Raw genomic sequence first — 21,608 nt, 5'->3', positions numbered from 1 at the left:
GTAGACCAGGCTCTCATCCATGTACCGCTGAGAACAGACACTCAGCTTGGGCCCAGGATCACCACCACAGATCAAATAGCACCAGAGTAAACACAGTGTCTTCCCCGTTGCTCACTTTAGCACATGAAGCTGTGGTCTCTCCCAGTGTTTCATGTCAAAACAGCTGATTCGATGTGAAACCGATGGTGCCGATCAATACGGCTGCTCTGCATTTGATTAGTGTCGGGCGCGATGTGAGGCGTATTGACTGAGGAGGACATTTGTTTAATGTAGCGAAGAGGAGAGGGACAGGCGTTTATTGACTCTTGTACACAAGCTAATTGGAGTCACTCTCTGCTTCCTATCCAGATCTTGTGTGAAGACCTTGTGCGTGCCACTGCAGGAAGTGGTGCTGCAGTTTAATCACACTTGTGCTAATGGCTAACGCAGACTGAAACACAGTGGAAAAACTCATCTGGGTGTTCAGCTAGCATGTGCATGCCACAGGCTCTCGAGACTCACAAAAAGCCTGAAGACAATTAGGACTTTGGCTTGATGTGCTATTTTGCTCCAACACTCGTTGCGTCTTTCTATTTTGGGATCGCTTTAGTAACAGTGTGTTCTCGAATCACTTTAGTGCATGTGGCTTTTTATTGGAACCAAATCACCATAAATCTGAAGTCATGGTTCACAACTGAAGCCCAATCAGGACATATTTGTGTCTTTGCCAACGCCATGTTTCCTGTTTAGGCTATTCCAAAGGTCTTTTGGTTTATTTGCTCCCTTCAGTTACCTTTGAAAGTGGAGCTTTTTTAAGGTCACCCAGTCATGTAGGTCGTGCACATGGATGTACTATTTCTTTCCTGCTTGCAACACGTCTGCGCGGATGTGAAAAAATGTACGATTGAAGTTATCCATCTCAGGACTTCCAACCAAGATTAAATTCCGTAACCCCATCTTCAACATGGCTCTTCTTTTACAATCCTATATTAAACATTGATCTCGCTCCCCCCAGTTAAAAGCTCACTAGCTGATGTGTAGGCCGTGTTCACATTCGTTAATGACTAAAGATTTGCACTCATTTCTGGCTTCCTCCGGATTTTCTCAAAAGGCACAAACTCAGACAATGTGAGTCAAAGCATCACTGATTCCACATCACTTCCCGTAAAGTACAGTTAAATATTAAAGTGTGGAAAGAGCCTTAGGTGTGGAATTAGACTTTAGATTGGAACTTGCTTGAAACTAGGCAGCCCAGAGTAGAGTTTGTGTTGGATTACTAGTGTTATGCAATGAAAAAAAAAGAAAAAAAAAGAACATCTGTTTCGGATGGAAATTCAGGGGTTGCGCTGGGATAAGCGAGCCCTGCCTCAGTGCGGTTGGGTTCGCATGCAGAGGCATAATTTGGTCTGACTGCTTTCCACGCAGACATATACAACTTGTGTGTCCTCTGAATGTCAGCATATTCATCACGTCAACATTAAAGACAGCGCTAAACGAAACAACTGTCAGATTTCAGTTGTATGTCCTGCATGGCACATTTCCTGTAACTCTTGTTTTTTTTCCAATAGAAAAAGCAGCTCAACAGAGATGCAAATTGTTGATGACAGACGGTTATGTAAAATGAATAATGTGCTCTCTCACGGAAGAAAACTGTTTACGAGCTTCACAGACACAACACTTTATGCAACTTAGCAGCATGACTGCATTGATATCTTCCTTCACACTTCTTATTTCATGTGTTGACAGCGCAATGTGACCTCTTGAAAGTGGCTCTGGACTTTGAAGGAGAGAGGGTCAAAGAAACAAAAACATGCACGAGTTCACGCAGGGGTTGGATACAACCTGACTGAGCTGAAGTGCTTTATTGCTGCCTTTGCACCTTGTTAATTTTATTCAGTTTGTGTCTGCATAATGATCATACATCTATTTATTGGTGTCAGGTCAGGATTGTGCGTCAGCTACTGCTTCACTCATTAGATGTAGACACAGCTCTTGCCTGTAACCTCCTCAAATGTGCGAAGCCAAAGTTGTTGCAGCACAGATGCAGGTTATGCCTTGAATCACACATAATCAAATTAATCCACGGCTAAGCCTTGGTGCTTCCTCTTACACATCGCTTTCTACTTTTGTCTGACATGATTGACCAAATGATAATCCTCTAAGATGTCAACATTAGAAATGAGGTCAGATGGTTGACGTGAGTGGGTTTTTGGGTCAAGGATGTAAAGTTTTGTTTTTTTTTTCTTACCAAAGATCATGTCTCTTTGGTAAGAAAAAAAGGGAGATTTGCACCACAAACAATTGTAAAACTCATTCTTGGACAAATATTTGAACTTGCATGCTGAAATGGTGGAAAATTAACAGCTAAAATACATTTGTTTTGCATTTGAAAGGTCACAGCTGACAACCTGCCTGGATGTTAAATCAGTAGCATTGCTAATGACATCCAAGTTTATGGGGTCTGTCTGTGGGTCAAGTGTTAAGTTTGTCATGTGTCTAGAAACAAGACGTAAAATTGAAATCACGCCTGAGGATGTTGGAGGGCCTGACCTTAATCCAGGCTGCTGGCTGATTTATAAAGTCCTTGTCTGCCTCGTGATAAATTAAAAACACATAGAAGACATTCCCGAAACTCATTTTACCTTTAACACTTGACTCAAAATGTTCTCTGTGGCGTCATTCTACCACAATCATATAAAAAAAAGCATCATAAATCTGATTAGGTTGTTTTTGTGGAAAAACTGAACAGCTAAATTAAAACAATACAGTTAGCATTCTAGTGGCTTGGGTCTTGTGAGCGATCACTTGAGAGCCTCCTGTTTTTCTTCATGATTGTGTCAGCTGTGTTTGTATCCCAACTGATCAAAGCCACGTTGGGAATGCGGCCAGCTCAGGACATCTTATTCATAAAGACAAAAGGTCAGGAGCCACTGCTTTCGGATTTACGGTGATACTCTGGTTCATGGCACCAGTGCACAGCGAGAGCCTGCACATAATTCAAAGCCCTGCAGACCTCCATCTGAACATGTGACTCACACGGGGTCAGAGGGGAGGTGGTTGCGTAACCTGAACAATACTGAAAATGTACATTTCTCATGCTGTGTTTCTTCACAGCAGTGGTCACCAATCACAACAGTGTCGTCCTCAGTGGAGAACATACGAAGATACGACTGGAACGAGCATTTCTTTATGATACTCGTTAAATTCCATGAAACAGACCACAACTTTCTACTTCTAAAATCTAAAACAGGGCTTTGCGGTTTGGTTTTTGGGGGTAGCTGAAATTAAACGCGTAAAATCAATACAATCCAGTGGAAGATTGTGTCCTCTTATGGGTGCAGGGTGTGGCTCTGTGCACACCTACTTTGCAAGTTCCTTTAAAAAGCACAAAAGGTTTTACAGTGCAGTAATGTGCAGCTGTAACCATGGAAAGGCACGTCTCTTGATCTATATTTCACATCTTGTATGTGCGACACGAGCGATGCGAATGCCGGTGAACATAGCAACAAATGAAAGAAGTTTTCTGTGGCGTCGCTTAAGGAGACTGAGACCTCAGTAAATCTCGACAAATGCCCAAAGACAACAAGGCAGTTCACAGTGTTTATGGAACAGTTTACTGCAGCATGTTTACGGTCATATTACTCTCTACCACAAACACAGGTTTAACAGTTATTTGGTGGAGTTTTGGAGGGATTATGCAACTGTCCCTGATCCATCGTGGTCTCTTTGTGCGACTGTGCCATTTGTGTGGTAAACATCCCTCATCCTCTGTTCTAGTTTGGGCCCATGTGAAGAGAGCGGTGAGTGGGCTGCAGGAAGTTTAAGATGTAAACAGGCCAGGAAATGAACTCCAGACAACCTTTGGAAGAAATGTATGTTACAAAGAGCTGGTAGAGGGTTTCCCTTCAGGTCGATCATACTCAAATGATAAACAATAACTGTTAAGCTCATTAGTAACATGTGATGCAACTTTGATTTTCTGTTGCAAACAGCAACACCGATCACGATCCTTTGGGAAGTCAGACTGTTAGAATAAGAGCATCAGTGGAGAAATTTGATATATTTCAATGTGGAGGCTGATTGGGACGGCTTCCCTCGCGTATGAGCCATTGTGCCGTCTTGACAACAACACAATGTTCCCAAATCCTGGAGTAGTCTCTTTTTATGCTGTGGGGTGGAGTCGACCGGGTGGCCTCAGCAGCAAGTTATGTCAAGACCAAGGCGTGCCTATCTAAATAGAAAAACATTTAAATATTCTGCAGAAGGCAGGAAAAGAAAAGCTTCTTTTGGCGTGGCGTGCGTGGCAGGGAAAATTACAAACAAATGAAATCATGACAATTCAATTCAGCACTAGCAGGTGTTACAGATGCTGCTGTGATGAACCCCATTTGAACAGCTACTCTGTTAGGACTGTTGTAGTTTGTTTGCCCGAACCTTTTTCAGGGATGAAGCTCTTGTTTTAAACGATTCTTAATTACAAACGTATGTGTTGGAAGTCATAAATTTCTCTGTTACGAGCATCACATCCTACGTTTAAAAGACAGAAATAAAAGGAAAAAAATAGGAGTCTCAGTGCATTTTAAAGCCACAATGGACGCACTTGCTGGCACAAACCACAGCTTAACAGCTTTGTAGTAATGCTTGAATGCTACACTTTGGGGAAATATGCGTGCAACAGTAAGGTTTCCTTAAATTAAGAGTAACTTTGTGATATTTATTGTTGTTTCCCTGCTAGAGAGTCTATAGCAGAATGGAGAACCAGGTGTTTCTACAAGACTGAAGGGTGTAAATACTGAGTTTCAGTGAGTTTTGTTCCTGATATGGCAGAAATGTAGAACATTCAGTACTGATCTTTTGACATGTTTTCTTGCCACAGCAGGAAAAGCACCGGTGTTGCTAACACCACTAAGCGATGATCTGTTCAATTTGGTGCCAGTGAACCATAAACAATAACAGAGCCCTGGAGCTGCTTCGCCGAAAATGTGCTGAAGTGGTTGGTGACGTTATTAGTTAAAGCAGCGCCTTGCCTGCTACGACATGTCAAACACCGGCCTGGAAAAAGGTACAGGCTGACACAGGAGGATGCTTGTGGTGTCAAAATGGCAGCCCTTCATTCAATACATGACCAGAAGTGAGCAGGCTTCCTCATAGTTCAGATTCTTGTTTGCTGCAGGATTCATGCAGTCTGATTGAATGTGGTGTTGCTGCAGAGAATTTACAACTATTGATAAGATTTCTGTTCTGTCTCCTGAATGTTTGCGCTCTGTCTGGAAATATAGTTTGTCTCAGGCTGTCTGTTTTTAAAAAACACAATAAACTATCATTGAATTTGATACGGGTCAGAGTAGGGAAGTATTATGGTCATTGCTCTTTGTCACAGTCACACATTTTCCTTGTTGGTGTGTCACATGACCTGCAGGTCCCTTCCTTCTCGTGGTTTAATTGTGTTTGAAAGCCTCCTTTCGATTGGCAGTCTCGTGAGTCCTTACAGCGCCCACATTCATTTCTTGGACACTGTGGAAAGAAGAACAGGGCGACTCAGCAGAAGTTCCTTTTTCCCAGTGCTTTCTAATTTCTCAACTCATCTTGCTCGAAAACTTTGTAACCTGACACTTGTCGCCCAAGGACAGTGGTGTGAGACAGACAGAGCGGCCCGACAGGCTGAGGACAGACACTATGGAACAAAAACATTTCACTTTCCTCAGGCGTGTCTGACAGGTTGGGTGTCCCAGAAGTGAACACGAGGCAGCTTACATGCCAAACAGGTGACGCCAAAAACATTGAGTTTCAACACACTCACACACTCTTCGCAAACAACACCGGACAAAACAACAGATGTCATGATTTAGTTTAGTAGATTTAGTTTAGTTTAATGTAGGTCATAGCTATAATATATAATGTATTCCAGTTGCTGCACGAGTGAAATCACTATCTGTTCACACCCTGCATACGGTGAAAATTAGGAACATATAATTGAATCCCACAGTCAAAAACATATAATTAACTCACATAATAGCACACCGGGTAACAAAAAGAATGAGTGTGAGGCATCCTCAGCGTTCACACCTGTCCTGTCCTGCTTCCACATTGGGCGACTGGCTCTGTTGAACTCCTTTTGGATCGCGGAACAACGTGTTCTCTGATGGTTTATTACCTTCCTGTGGTTTTCCGGGGTTGTGAACTTTATGAGGGTTGCTTTACAGCCATTTAACCTGTCTCCAGCTGTGTGGCGCTATTGTGGATCAGAGAGGATTGTGTGCAAGTGGGCCAAATCTTTATGTTCCCATATTGGCAGCAACATTTTAGAAATTACAAATCAGGCCACCCCTGTTTTTTTTTTTTTGGTTTTTTTTTAAGCTTGCTTGTATAATGGCTATTCACCCACCTGCTGCTTCTTTGAGATGACGGCTAACAAGTTTGCAGACTCTACCTTTATGGAAAAGTTTAACAAATGATCCATTGGCCAGTCATGAGCTTTTCCTTTATGTTGCATTTCAGTTTTCAGAACTCGAATCTGAGGAAAATAAATTACAGTACATTTACCTGCACACTGCTTAGTCAGTATTTTGCACAATTTAATTTTTAAAGAGATATTTTAGATATTTTATTGTCTTTTTTCCATTTCGATTTTATATTTAACTTGCATTACTTTTTTATTTTTATTTTCTCTTTCTATCTCTATTGTAACACCAAAAGAAAATACCTTGCGTGCGAAAACCTGCTTTTCAGTAAACCTGATTCTGATTCTGAATGCAAATTAAATCAAACTAGATCTAAATGAAATCTAATGAAAAGCATCAAAAGCAATATAACTGTGCCTTTGAGCTGCTTTTGTCACAATGAACAGTGTTGCTTCTCACTGCTGAATGTAATTCTCTACATTCAGTCCCTCGAGTGCAGTTAATTCCTGCAATGAAAAGCGACAGAGATAAAAGTGAACTGAACTTCTGTCAGTGACAGAATCTGAGACGCATGAATGGGGGCTATGTGCATGTGTTATTAGGTGACTCTGCTTATAAAATGGAATTCATTACAGATAATGTGCGTTTTGGGAGAAGTGTGTCACTGCCTGCACTATTTATATGACAGAAAAAAAGTGGAGAAGAATGAAATAAGGCATGAAGGAAATGACTGTTCCCTGTGGATCAGTGCTTTAAGGTCATGATTTCTAACTTTTCCTTTAGTAACAGTGATAGTTATCTATCCACAGTGACAGCGTTCTGGTCTTCTTTAAGTTTATTTAAGTTGATTGTGTAGAACTGAAAATTGAAACGTGCTGAAGTCTGCACATAAAGTACGATGAACTTGTCGTAATTGGTGTTCATACATGTAAAGTCAGTGTGTTTCAGCGGAGTGGTTCACGCTTTGCGTTTATTGCATAACACGTTTTATTGCCAGCCACACAAATTAACACAAGTTCAGAACCTCACGTGTAAAAGAACACATGAAACTATTTGACTCTGTGTTCCACATGATACTTTAGAGCAATTACACTGATAGTTTACTGCCAAACATGAAACCTGCCGAGCGCTTACAAGCCAATTCAAATTGACATAGTAAATTTCAGTCGATGAGGTGACAGACTGCATTTTGAAGGTTGAATGGAACGATATGAAAGATACACGGGTTTGCAGAAATCATGCTCATATACTTGATGCAGCGCAAAAAAGTGCAATAATCAACAGATGCAAACATTCATGAGGAATGGAAAGGACCAATTTAAAATGATACAATTGCATGGCAACTACGGCGCAAATTAGCCAGTAAAAAAGCATCAGTTTAACAGTGAGAACAAGAACAGATGTGATCATATTTGTGAAAATAGTTCGCAAAATTCCTTCAGAGCTTTACTAGAAAGGCTCCTGCCACTGGTGTAAATTGTTAGTCATAAACATGTGAATGTCCACAGCCTCTTTGGTCTGTAAATCATTTGTCAGAAAGTAGAGCCGGTGAGCTTTGAGGCTACGAGGTGTCGATTTGCAGAGGAGGCACATCATCAAACAACATTCCCAGCTGCTCCGCTTCAGATGATTGACAGCCTGAGAGAAAGAAGGCCAAACAGATAACAGCCTGTTCGTGAAGCAGAGTGTGGGGTGCTCATAGTGTCGGTATGATGGGTTTGACAGTTTTCTAGGGGGGGAACTCATGCAAGAAGCACATACTGTACAATTGTGATTTGATGAAGAATGTGTCTGATCCAGCGGTGATGTCAACATGCTTCATCTCATTTTGCCTCATTTAGTATCATGTCCTATTTAGGTTGTGCTGCGGTTACCCTCCAGTTGCAGAGGTGTTGAACATTGTGATCCAGTTCTTGGCATCAGCGGAGCCACAGTTGCAGACGATAAGGTTAAGAGTATAAACATAACTTGGCCTGGATTCAGGAGTGTGGCCCCGTTGTGTTGCCCTGCAGATAAATGCGAAAGGAGGCGGCATCAATGCCGCGGCATGCGAATTCACAGAAAATGCGCACATTAGAAATAAACTGCAAAGTGCTTTTCTACACATGCTTGTTGCTCAGCTGTTCCGCCACATGCAAAACCACACATGCAACCAAGCGAACACACAAACAAACACAACTCTGCTGGGGCGCACCCCCTCGTGCGCTCACGCTGAGGCTTATGTAATGGTTATTCATGCAGAAAGGTCGCAAACATGCAGCTCATTTTCTACAGCATCAAGAGATGACCTCCACCTCTGACCGTTTGGTTTAAAGTTGGAGATCAGATGCTGCAGTTTTAATGAGTCATTCGCTGAATAGACCCTTTCAGCCCATGAAAGAAACTGCGTCACTGATAATCTGATAGAAAGCTCTAAAAATCAAAATGTGCAAGCAGAGGTGTGGCTGGACATTCTTAGGAAGACTCACTTATGAAACAAGTGGAAAAAAGTGAAAGGTGTCACTCTCTCTCTCTCTCACACACACACACACACACACACACACACACACACACACTTTGGTCTTTAAGCAAGGGTTAATTACATGTGTAAGATTACTCCCCATAGCACATTCCTCACAGCTTTAGATCACAGAAAGATGCTCCTTATCTTGACAAGGTGGATGACGCCTGGATGTTGCCTGTAGTCACATATGTCACAACATGGCTTCATTAGGAACATTTTGTCTCAACTTCAGTTTCATCTCAAGCAGCAATTAAGCACCGCAAAGTGTAAAAGTAAACCATTTAAAATGACAGGAACCTAAAACCTGCAACCTTTTGCAGTCATTGTGCTTTTAAGTGGTGGTGAGTTTGAGTCTGAAATAATAGGTTTTATGTTCTGTGGTTTCTGGGTCATTGCTTATTATCATTTACTGGAAACAGTTTGCTACTGTTTTGTTTTAGTTTCTCTTGATAAACTGCTTTAATTCAATTGTTGGAATCTAATTAATATCTGCTCAAAACAGATGCATCCATGATCAGATTAGAAGTTAATGCCGGGAACACAAAGTTTATATAGAATAAAACATAGTTTTAAATCACCCACAAACAACTCAAAGGAGCCTAAAATGTTTGTATGAAAGCACAAACTTTAAATCCTGCTGGAATTGTCTTTTAAGAAGCCCGCATTTATTCATTATAAATGCTGCAGTGGGTATTTGTGATCATAATAATTTGTTTATACATTATAAATCATACAGTGATGCAGACGCAACATTTTTAGAGCTGAATTCAAAGTTCATATTTAATGTGTCAAATATTGTTTGAAACAAACTGTAACTGAGTTTAGTTAAAAAATAAGAACTTTATTTTTTTTTTCTCTTATTCAAATAATTGAATCTTGGATTGTCGGGATTCCTTGCACGCACCTGCGCTGCAACTGTAACCGAGTGCCATTTCAGTCATGGTTGACCTTAATGCGCAGTGTGTCTGCTGTTGTATAAGTCAGACGTTTGCAGGTCAGACATAGCTCTCTATATTTAGGTTGTGTGTTCCCAAGGAAACCCCCTCCCCCCCAAAACAAGCTGTTCAGTGCAAACAATACTCATAATGTACACACACACACACACACGCACATGCACAGGCTCGTGAACCAATATGTGCTGCACAGTGAAAAAAAAAACAAAAAAACTGCACACACAGGCACATGCATGCTATCGGCTTGCTGTTTCTCCTCCTTGGTTGCCAGTAACTCAATGCACACCTTATGCATCCTTTGATAACATGGTGTGGAGGGTTATGAATTTGTCTTGCCACCTCATAAATAAATCCACAGATATTATCTCTAGCCTGGCAAAAATATTTTGTCAAGAGGAATAAAAGTGACAGCTCAGTATGTTATATGTTATATATGCTGCCTGAGAGTGTTCGTGCACTCGCTGTACGTGAAGAACGAGTGGGATACAGATGCCTGTTTGTGTGTGGTAGCAGTCAGACAGAGCGTTTGCTTTTCAGTGTAATTGCTCAATCTTTTAACCCAGAACTCTTATTTAATTTAGGTCTGGCCAAAGTGCCACTTCAGCAGGTTGAACAGCTGAAAAGATTACAGTCATTTCAAAGGAAAAGCAGAGGGAAACAAGTGTCGAAATGAGACACTCCAGGCCTCAAACGAAAACCAAAAGTAATTAATTTAGCAGTGCTTTTGAACAAATTCTTCCTGTTTTGGTTTTTACTGTTTAAGTACAAATGAAGTATAACAGTAAGACCTGCTATTATGACATTGCTCATTAAAACAAAAAACACAACTATCATTGAAATAAACATTATTATGCATCACATTAACGACGGAATTAAGACCAGATTTAAATATGCAGCTAAAGAGGCTTTAAACACAAAAACTGAACTACATCACTTACAACCTATGGCAGCCCTTATAATCTATGTCAGGACATTACAAGAGAGACTTTCTCAGTAGTCAAATTGGGCAGAATTGACTGGATGACCCTAGAACTCTTAAGCATTGAAAATCAATATATGATGCAATTTTTTAAACATTTCTAAGAATCTATCCTCGGTAGCACCGACAAACTGTACGAGGAGTGATGCCAGGTGGGTTGCTGCCCCCAGAGTTTATCATGTACGGCTGCATTTGGCATCAGGTATAGATGCCCTGATGACTGGTGATGTGTTTGTTTTAGATGGTGACTCACCTCTGGACCAGAGTGAAGGGGAAACTGAAAGGGTTTTTATCTGATTCATTGTGCATCTTCACAGGCCAAGGCCAGGCCGTTTGATGCCACTGACTGATACTGACAGGACAGATGGTCAGACAGGACGGAGGGAGAGGTGCTTCTAGGTCACATCTGTTTCTCCTTCCTCTGCCTGTCAGCAGAACTGATGTCTTTGTTTTCTGGCAATATCACACAATGCTAAAATATAGTGGAAGTTCAAGGTGAAGTGATCACATAGTTGCTGCTTATGGAACGCCTGCGGTTGCAGACTGTTCTTATTCCCATGTTGTCAAATACTGACGTTTTGTCACACCCCTCATTATCTCATGCAGACGTGCCCTTTAGAGACTACATGAAATGCAGCAGGCTTTCAACTAACTCCAAATATAAACCCATCCGCGGCAAAATTAGATGCTCTGACCAGGTGATGTAGCATAAAGAGCGAAAAGTCCATTGAGGGAGGAGGTTGGGATGGACGAATGGGTCAGGACTTTCACACAGGTTCATGTCCCGTTTGAACCCAAAAGTCTACATTGACTTTTTTTAATTAATGTACGCAAGTTAACTTATCTACAACTTACCTAAGCTAACTTAAATTATGTACAACTTACTACAATTATCTTACAACACGATTTTTGCCTAAATCTAACCTAAACCAAACCAAACTGTGACCATTTCACAACGTTACCCAGGTGCCAGAAAGGGCTTCTTAGCAGGGCAGACATCTCATTTAGATGCTTAAGGAGACCTTGTGCTTCTGAATGAGACACCAAATGGTGTGACTAAGTGTTGTCTGTATTTGACGACCTGGGAATGAGAACAGGTCGGCAGTTTTGACGACTGAGTAGCCTAGTCAGAGAAAAACGACAATGACATGTAAGTGTACGTGCCGGTGCCGAAGTACAAACAAGCACAAAGGACTGCCTCACTTCTCAATGCATAGCAAATATGGGGTCAGTGCAACATATGTAAGCACTGTGCATGAGTCCAAGCACTTTGAATTGAAGCTGTATTCTTTTTCCATGAAGAGGAGGGTGTGGCTTGAATAGTGCTTCACGTGTCTGTTCGTTTCTGCCCTTGTTTAGAAAATGCACCTCAACCAAGTCTTGCAATGCAAAACAGCATAAGAATTAGACGTGAAGATGAACTGTAACATCTCACAAATATCAAAAGACTCTCCAGGAATCACTGCCATGATTCTGAGAGTCATCATGTCTGCATCACAAAATGCCATTTTCCAAGGGTGTTAGTCTTGCTTGCTGCCTTGTCGAGGGAAATGCGGCATGAAATAGCCAGATATTTTTATCTCTGGTGGCCCATGTTGTGTATAAGCTGCAACCAGAATGAGATTTTCTTTTTAATGGTTGCATAGATGAGGACTTTGCAGAGGCTCTGGGCTCAGCTCTGGTCACTCTATATTTGGTCTTGGATGAGAGGGTCAAACAGAAAAGCAGTATTTTTCCCATGCGCCTCATAGCAGGCACAAGAGGAATTCAGATTCTTATGTAAGACAGCTTTTTCATTTCTGACTTGTCACGCTTTGGAAGTTCAGCATCCTCCAATATTTGATTACACTACTGAAACCAGAACCCAGAGGAGGTTAGATTTGTTGGTTTAGCTTCATGCCTCTCCTCCTTTTTCCTTCCTTCAGTTCACTCAGTTCGCTCTGCCCCAGAACAGTTAAGTATTTCTTTGCTTAAGATCTCCTTTGTGTCCAGCTGCCAAACAAAGAAGAAAAAGTAGGCCTTTAGAAAGTTGCTTTTTTCTAAACGTTCTAAAATGTAGTACAGTCATTCATTCAAAACAGCGCCAGTCTCAGTCAGTCAAACCCAAGACAGAGAGGTTTCGGGGGAAGGGTATTCAAATCAGTCCGTTCCATGAAGCCAATCAGAAGGTATCGTGTTGTGTGTCTTGCACAACCTCTGAGGCAGACAGAGCCTAGGGCAGAGACGGTGCACCTCTGCAGACTCAACAATCTTCACACGCAACTCTCCAAGCCGAGGGTTTGTGTGTACATACTGTTTGTGGGTGTGTGTGTGTGTGTGTGTGTGTTTAAGTGTACATGCTTCAGTCTCACCTTCTTTGCTTTGTTTGCTTGAACTTTTATGATGCCATTATATATATCACTGCAGTATGAATGCCCCCAACTTCATTAGTGTGTTACATTAACATATTTTTCTGATTAAGGTTCTGCATGGACAGATTTTAAGTGCCAGTGATTATGTGAAGATTGTAAAACTGAAAGAGAAGAAATAAGAAACCACGTTGACAATGGCCTCTTTTCTTTCTTTTTTTTTTTTTTTTTTTTTCAAAAGACAGGCTTGCACAGTATCTAAATACCCAAAATAAAAAACAAACAAACATGTATTTTGGGAGCGGAGTGAACAAGTTAACTTACATACATATCAGTTTCACAAATTCTCCGGTTATTGCCAATAAGAATCAGATGTGATGTAGTTTTTTTTTCCTTTTTTTGCCTCCAGATTCCTTGATACTCCCTGAAGTCTGTATGCAAACAGTGCTGCAAAATGTTTATTCGTAACAGGACAAAATGTTAGGAACAAGCACTGTGAACCGTGCGGATGGTTTTGTAACTGATTCTTTCAGATACAGATCATGAGTTAAGCAACAAATGAATCACCCACAGACAGGGCATGCTCCACTTTTCTGCTGCTCAGGGTATAGAGCCATTAGATTCTGCATATTTGTAATCCATTATTCATACTAAAACCCCTGAATGTTCCCGACAGTGCATGTTGGGACAGGATCCAGCTCTCTGTGACTGAAGGGAATAAGCAGATAAAGACATGGAATGAACGAGTGTGCGAGACACACTCTAACACTGAAGATGTACTCGGATATGGCTGACAATACCCGATTCTTGGGACTTCCAGTTAAAGAGCTACAAGGGACAATCAAAATATCCAACTGATCTAAATGCAACACACTTTCACTTTCTATCTGGAAAGCTGCAGGTGAAGAAGTGACCTTGTTTTCAAACAGGTGCCTTGTCTAATGTTCACATTCATTTTTAAACTCCATACATGCGGATCAAAGCTCAAAGCTTATTCCAAGAAGGCAAGGGAATGAAGTTCACAATAATGCATCACCAGTGATGACATTTTTACTGGAGGAGTCAGTGTGTGGGGTCTTTTTTTTATCATTTTGTTGAGGTGTCAGCCCAAGTGAAAACACTGGCCGGCCGCCAGCTGGAATCCAGACTACGGCATGAAGCATCGTATGACATTACTCCAGGGATTTCTCGTCTCTGTGCGTCTAAGCTGAGGGTGGAAATAGAACGAAGGAAAGTCAAATTCATCACGTCTGTTGAGCCTTAAAAGCGGAGGAAATGATTGGCTGTGCAGTGAAAAATAACGGAATGGAAAAACACAATGGCTGGTGATATTCCCCGAGGAACAGTTTGTATTTATGCCAGTCTAAAATAAGGACAAGGGAATGTTTCAGGTTCCACTTCTTTGTCTTGGGGGACCACACCTGTCTTCCACTGCGTACTAATAAACAGGAGCAGCATTTTAATGCGGATGTAATTGTTTAATTGATTTTTGGGACGCATGTGTTTAGCTTAGTCAAATAGCCAACAGCAGTGCACTAAACCAGCAGCCTGTGACAGTGTGAGGAAAGTATAGGTGTTGTAGTAAAAAAAACAGGACGTTAGCAAATATCAAGCCCACGCCTGAGACCTCAGTGCCAGATGATTACGTTTCAGTGGCTCGATTCCTGTTATGTCCTGCTATCTGAGCTACTTATCATCAATGGATTCTCACAGTGTCACTGAGATGAAAATAAACTGAGGAAAGATTTGAAATCCTCCCTGCTTTTCCTGGTGCTGCCTCAGCTGCAGTGTGGGACTCACAAAACACTATTCAGGTCTGACTGTGCGTTTTCAAGGAGTTTCCTGAGGGAAAGCTATTCTGGCTCCTTGACAAGACTAACATACTCTCTCTCTGTCTCCCTTTCCCCTCCTCTGCAGCCACGGGGACTTGTGGGTCCGTAAATTGGACAGGAAGGATCACCAGCCTACTTCAGAGTCATTTCCTCTCAGCTGTCAAAGCACCAGTCCCCCACTGAAGAGTAGGTTAACTCCCTTAAAATGTGGAGGTATAGCTGTGCTAGCTCAGGGCCCAGCTGCTTCCTGTATCTGCTGAAGACAGAGCCTCTGCATCTGAACACAATACGTGGATTCCTGGTAATGCAGTGCTCCATGCAAATGAACCAGCAAACACCAAACATTTCTTCATCAAATAGGAGTCACAACTAAAATGCCAAAATAACAGTCCAATCTTAGAATTCAACAAAAAGCTCTAATTAAACTAAATTTGAACATAATAAGCTCGTGCTGATGTAGAGTTTCTCTTTGTACAACCCCTGCGTTGGCACATGTACAGCACATGGTTTTCCAAATGTATTATTACTCAGTCACTTAGAAACACGGTCAGCAGCTCATGGAATGAAAATGTATTTTGTACAAAAGCGTACAAACAAATGCATATTTTGATGAACGTCATCTACACACAGTACTTTAAGTTTATTTATCTTATCTAAATGTGTATATGCAATAAAGACGGAAGGATTATATGATTATAGTGAACAAAATCATCATGTTATCAGTGTTATCACGGTTCTGCAATATTGCCATATAGGATCATGGGTTTTGGGGTCTCTTTTTGTCTCCCGACATTGGAAATTATTTGAAATTCTTAAGGGCCATCAAGGGAATATGCACTCTGGGAACACTGTTGTTGACTTACTTTCGGAGAGTGAGACAAGGACGACACCACTCTCACGTCTGTATGCTAAATATGAAGCTAGACCCAGGATACAGTTTGCTTAGATAAGAATAAAGACAGAGAAGCAGAGGGGGGAGGTAGCCTGGCTCTGCCCAAAGGTCACAGAATCGATCTGAGAAGGTTATACCTCATTTGTCAAGAATCAAGTGTAAAAACAAGATGTGGATTTATGGGAGGTCATGAGCTGGACTGTTTCTTGGCTGGAAGCAGTCACTTCCTGGTCCAGCTCTCCATGACCTTACACAAGCGGCATTGTGAATGTGATACATGCGAGCTACATACTGCGGCTGCACACGTGTTCTTTCTGGAAAGCAAAGCCAAGACAAACTCTTTCCCTTCCACTGAAAGTTATGGCATGTGACACTCTGTAGTGTTGGATCGACTGACCTACATTCATTCACACGTTGCACGTTAACCTCACGCTAATCTGTGCCTCAGTTGGTTTGTTTTGAGGTCATGTGGATCACAGATGAGAGAACATTCCTGCTGACCATCATTAGGTTGAATGTGTTTGATGCAGGGTGGACTGGGTGACTGTATTTATTCTGTACAGCACAAATACAACAGACAGATTAAGGTCACGGTTTCATAACTTGCTCTTTTCTGTCTTCCTCCAGCGTCTCTGCAATAGTTCTTCACCTCATTGCTCTGGTCAAACTTTAGAATTGGTGCTTGCCCAGTATTAACCTCCAGACTGCAAGAATCCATTTAGCAGAGCTGAGGTCAGTTTCTCTGTTGTCCTGCCACACTGTAAGAGTGAAAACAGAAGCAGTCCTCTCATTCTTGACTCATAACTGGAGACAGAAAGTGGAAAAAATCATTTTATGTCTCATCAAACTTACTGGATATTACATTTTGCCTTCTCTTTCTGTCAATTTAAAACATACATATGGGGGATGGGCACTGCATATCCTTGCTGCAAATTCTTTACAAATGACACTGTATTCTGCTTTTTAGAAAAGAATTAAAACTAAACAAGTCCATTCGATAAGTCAGGCAAACATTTTGACTAATAAGAAATTAGGCAGCTGATGCAGATTTGAGTTTCACTACTGCTTGTGACCATGCTGGCACATAAGAGTTCATTCCCAATATTCTGTGCTCCTGTGCATAATCTAATTCAAAACTTGAAAGCGGATCAGAGCAAAGTTTACCTCTTCCTAATACCCTGCGTAAGGCGCTCAGATCTGCTTATCACTGCCAATAAGTTCATTTGTAAATAACTGTGACACTTTCCCATGGTGCTAAAGAGCCGGGCTGTGCAGCGCTGAACCAAACGCTCAAACACCCCGAAGCTTCTCACAGATGGATACTGAGGGCTTGGTGGCAACACACTCGTCCGTATTCTGCTCGTTGTACTTGAAGAAGGATAATCGGGTTTAAAACACCCCGATGGTAGTGCTGTTGTAAAACTCTCACATAAAAATCATGTCCTGAAGACTGCCGCAGTTAATTGACTCTGTTTATATGCATAACAAATATGGCTGTGAAAAGGGGGAAACACCCTGGTTTAAGTTGGAATAGAATGCGCAGAGAGTTTTTCACCTCCATTGAAATGATTTCCCCGGTTGTGTAGAGTAACACAACAAACGTTAAAAGATGACGGCATGCCTTTTGGATTAAACTCAGCAGACCTCAAAGTCTCAAAGTCCTAAACACACTGACATGCATCTCCTTTATATACCTATAAAGCCAGTCAATGAAAACAGCTGCTGAATTGGCAGAAAGCATTTTTAATGAGTGCTGGATAAAACACATGCACAGTAAAGTGTTTGTGTGAAACTTAAGTCTTAGGAGTAGTGAAAGTGTAATTTCTCATCAACTTTACAGCTCTTTTACTATCCACTATATAAGTAATTGCCAAATCTAAATTGAGATGCATGATCAAACAGACTCAGGGTGCTGAGATGAAACGCGCTCCTTATGAAAGCTCTTCTCCTGTGACCTATGTTGATGGGACTTGACGCAAAAGCTGTCACATAAGCTACAAAATGAATTCACAGTGTCCACAGACAAAGAATGTCATCCTTGTTGAAAATGGCATGGCATGGCGTTGGTCTATGTAGGAGTGCCTTCATAATACAACAGTGGAGGCTCTTGTTCATGCTGGCTATGGCTGCATTATTGCGTGGCACTGATGGTTGTCTGATAATGTCAAATGCTGTCTGAGGAGACCCATTGCGTAAACCAGGATGAGTCATAGGCTGACCATGCCTCAAAGGTAGCTTTGTCTTAACAAACTAATAAACAAACAAACGAAAAGCCAATAAAGTGACGTGTTTGCTTTGGTCACAACATCCACACATAAGATTTTGTGTTGCAGAAATGCTGTGGGCAACTTATTGGGTGAGAAAAAGTGAAATAAAAAACAAACCGTATTCAGCTGCTCGGCTCGCCTGCTGCCAACAGTGCTCATGCTAGACTGAAGCACTGTCATAGCACTTAATTTCTACGCTGATACTTATCGGCAACATGACTAATGTTGGTTTTCATTTCAAGAGTGAGCTGAAAACATTTGCTTTGTCTGTAACATAACTGGTCATAAATAATAAATGTTGATTCACAGCGCTGATCAGGAGCATGAAACACAAGCGATGAATTGTTCTGCAGAAACTGCACGACCTATTCAGTAATACATTTTCAGAAAAAATAGCCTACCGTGATCTTTCATTTAGTGTGAACAAACTAGTTTGATTGCACAGAAATAACATCAAGAGTCAAGAAAGGCATACTCTAATATAAGAGAAATGACTAACCTTCGCAGTTTGAGCAGGTGTACTTTATTTTGAAATGTGGCTCAGTACACCTCATTTGATTATATAATAACTTCTATTTCTACCTCTGAAGCTGTGAGGATTAGTCGGGTGAACAAGCGGTTTGGATCGGTTTCCATACGAGTGGGGTGCTTGTCAGAGGCTGGTGGTGTTGGGGTTTTAGTATTCACCCTTTGGTCTGCGGCCACTGAAGGAACGACTTGCATCAGGACCAGCTGTGGATAAGTTGACTGCCAGATCCGGATAAGCGTAAAGATTACATCGCTATTGTAATCACAAGTTTATTTTTATGTTGCTTTGCTTGTCCTGAAATAAGATGTCAAACTAAAAAACTGAACGGAAAGCATTTAAAAAGAATTTATATTGAATTAGAAATGTCAGAATATAACTAAACTGCCAAGCTGAGCTCACTTCCAGGCTTTAACCTTGACTTTTGGAGTTTTTCAGTGACTTCAGGTAACACCTCAGCGTCAAGTCCTCAATGTGTGTCGGCTTTTCAACTTCAGATACTCTTAAACTAATACGACTAAAACCAAATAAACACAGTCTAAAATTCAGAGCTCCTGTTGTTCTCCCTCTTCTTTTCCCCTCAGGGGGTGTCAGGAGTGGGGAGAGCAAACCAACAACTGGAGAGAAAGAAAGAAGACACCTCGTCCTTGTTGCTCTGCTCATCTCCTCTTATGATTGCAGCAGCAGGGCAGTGTATTATTTTTTGCTCATATTTGTCAAAACAAAATCTTTGGAAAACAATACCCGCTCTGCCCCGCGCCGTCATTCTCCACCACAGAGGGCTCAGCTGACACATGTCTACCATTCTGAGGTAACATCTGGTGGCCTGACGCTGAGGGAAATCCCATAATTCTCTGCAGAGGAGAGCGCCCAACACTTCCTCCAGGGCTTTGGTCTGTTGATCTAGCAGGGATAAATGTTCTCTTAAGAAAGGCAGCAATCTGTAATTTAGAAAATGCTGTAGGTTAATTTTAAACCTCACTAGTGTTTTGCATGTTGGTGGCCCAAAACAAGAGTGACAGGTTAATTGTTTGAAATTTAAGGCCTTTAAAACCCCAAAATCATGTACTGTGACACCCGTACAGTTAATTGCACACTGCGCAGTCATGCCAGCCTTTCATCATTTGATGAAGTACGCCACGGTGATCTGACGCTGCAAGATCCAGCTTTCTCCGGACACAGCTCTCACTGCTTTTCGGGAGTCAGTAGCTTTTAGTTTAAAATTCTCTCTTCTCCTAAGACGCGTCCACACCGGCTTTGTTTACACAAGTATTGCAAATTAACATCGTAATTACTGTTTTGTGTTGCAGTTTACAGTAATAAGTCTTCAAAAAGGCAGTTTGCATAAAGCAAAAGTGAAGCTCAGTAATGCACCCGTGCCATGTTTTTGTTTCATTTCAGAACACATATCTAAAAGCAAGAGACGGAATAGCAACACTGTAAATTATACCAAAAGGCACCTGTAAATTGTAATTTGTGGATTTTACAGCCACTGCACAGGAGATTACATGCAAGCATCAATAAGCAAAAATGGTGCTATGTTTATGTACTGTACACTGACGCATCTCTTTCCCATGCAGACTGCTGCTTTGTAGATTCCCCTGGAGTGGCACGCAGAGGGAAATTGCCCTCCCTGACGGCTTCAAGGCCTCATTGCCTATTTAGACAGCTGCACACATCAGCCTTAACTATACTCCAGGGTTAGATTAGCAGATTAAATAAATCCACTGCCTTTGTATAGTTTATTGCATAACAGACACCTGATCATGGGCACAGTTTGCGCCAGGTTTTATTTATCATAGGTTCATTACAGTAATGGAGATAATCCATCTGCTTGTTTCAGTCAGCCTAAGTGGAATTATTCTGTTTCTGAGCACCAGCACAGGCCTTACCGAGACGCCCTGGATAATAGCCACCAGGCACTGACTGTGTATCAACTTTGTCCAGCCGCTCCATTGAAAGAAGCCGTGCCAGGACTCCCGGTGACACACATCTGTGCTGAGTTGGATTTCCACAGCTGACCAGGGCGTGACCCACTTCCTTCTCTTTTTATTTCTACCTCTGTCCAAGGCCTGGGAAAATGTGTTTGACTGAAACATGTTCCACTTTCGCTGTTAAATGTAGCCGCTCAACACCTCCATCTGATCCCTTCCCCCTCACTGCTTCATTAGAATGAAGCAAGCCTTAGGACTCAATAACTTCTATTCTGGGACACTGCTGGTTTGCTGTCGTGAGCAGCGGAGGAATTTCTTAGTCAGATTTCGTCAGATGATTATGGGTTTCCCTCTACCACGGTTACCATGGGGATAAAACCAAGCTGAGACACACAGATGCAGCTGGCGACAGAGAGGTGTGAGAAATGAAAGGAAACAAGGACTCATCCCTGTTTGAGTCATTAGTCCTAAAATAACTCGCCCCTGGAATGAGTTACGTTTTAATGTCACACACTGAAACTAGATGGTGATGAAGGAGAGGAACCCAAACACTGGTATAAGTGTTCACCCTGGGATGATTTCTCTTTTCTCTGGGTGTGTTTCATCAACAACTGCGCTCCATTTCGCTTCTCCACTCCCTGTAAGTGCAGACAGACATACAGTGGAGTGGAGCAAACCACAGATCCACTTCAAGGGCTCTCCTGGGATGATCTGCTCTACAGATAGGAGGATGGCTGCCTATTACCAAACAGGAAGAGGAATGAGCTCATTTCTAAATGTAAACCTAGAGCTGGAGCCCGGTGTTGGGTGAGCGGTGGTTGTATGCACATACACTGCACCAGCCCAAATACCACAGATATCGTTATACAGTACACTTGGACATACAGACATACACTCTGAATAGCATTGAGTGAGTAGTGTGAGAGTTGGTCCGTGTCGAGCACAGATCCATTTTAAAAATGACTTTAAAGCATGAAATTGCATCGACTAGAAG

This window comes from Chaetodon auriga, chromosome 9 (genome assembly GCF_051107435.1).
Source record: "Chaetodon auriga isolate fChaAug3 chromosome 9, fChaAug3.hap1, whole genome shotgun sequence".
In the NCBI taxonomy this organism is placed as follows: domain Eukaryota; kingdom Metazoa; phylum Chordata; class Actinopteri; order Chaetodontiformes; family Chaetodontidae; genus Chaetodon; species Chaetodon auriga.
The sequence above is the reverse complement of the archived record's forward strand: the minus strand, read 5'-3'. Positions refer to the sequence as shown.